The 652-nt window shown below is 40.3% G+C and overlaps 1 pseudogene; it reads right to left on the bottom strand.

Moving 5' to 3' along the window:
* Positions 1 to 246: 246 nt before the first annotated feature.
* Positions 247 to 398, bottom strand: LOC142357837 (5.8S ribosomal RNA; annotated as a pseudogene).
* Between the last annotated feature and the right edge of the window lie 254 nt (positions 399 to 652).

Below are 652 nucleotides of genomic sequence, written 5' to 3'. Positions count from 1 at the left end.
ATTTTCACATGTTGCTGTTTCAGCTTCCGCTTACTAGAAACAACATAATACTAGTCTCATTAAGTTCCGTCTCTTTGCAATTTTCTTATGAAGAAAATTCGCCATCACAATGACTCCAGCAGTTCTTGATCAAGGAATGCAATCATTGATCAGAATGCTATTATTTGAATCGGTTCTGCTTTAAGTGTTCCAATTTTATTGGAAGCACCAACAATAGAACATCAATGTGTTCAATCGAGAGTTATATAACCCTGAATCGGACGCAGTCAACAGCCGAAGCCGAGACCGCCTTTTGCGTTAGAGAGGTCGGTAAACAAATCTTGCGATTCATACCGAATTAACACATATAGCTGTGCTCCTCTTCGTAAAGCGAGCCAAGTGATCCCCTGTTGAAGGATGTATTTGGACCAATCTAGTAGCATTTGGTTTCCAACAAGCTCTCCCAAGTTAGCTTACTTATTGGGCTTTTCAACCAATTCGGTTGGCTACAAGCATCATCAAAGTACTAGCCACAGTTTGATCGCAAAATTCTACGACTTTCACATGTTGATGTTTCGGCTTGCGCTTAGCCTACTATAAGCAACATAATACTAGTCATATCATAGAGCGTGATCAGCTTGTGACGTTCTCATGATGAAGTTTCACCAACAGT

The sequence above is a fragment of the Convolutriloba macropyga genome, unplaced genomic scaffold (genome assembly GCF_964194025.1).
Source record: "Convolutriloba macropyga unplaced genomic scaffold, txConMacr16.3 SCAFFOLD_6313, whole genome shotgun sequence".
NCBI classification, from domain to species: Eukaryota; Metazoa; Xenacoelomorpha; order Acoela; family Convolutidae; genus Convolutriloba; species Convolutriloba macropyga.
This window is presented reverse-complemented; position numbering and strand designations above follow the sequence as displayed.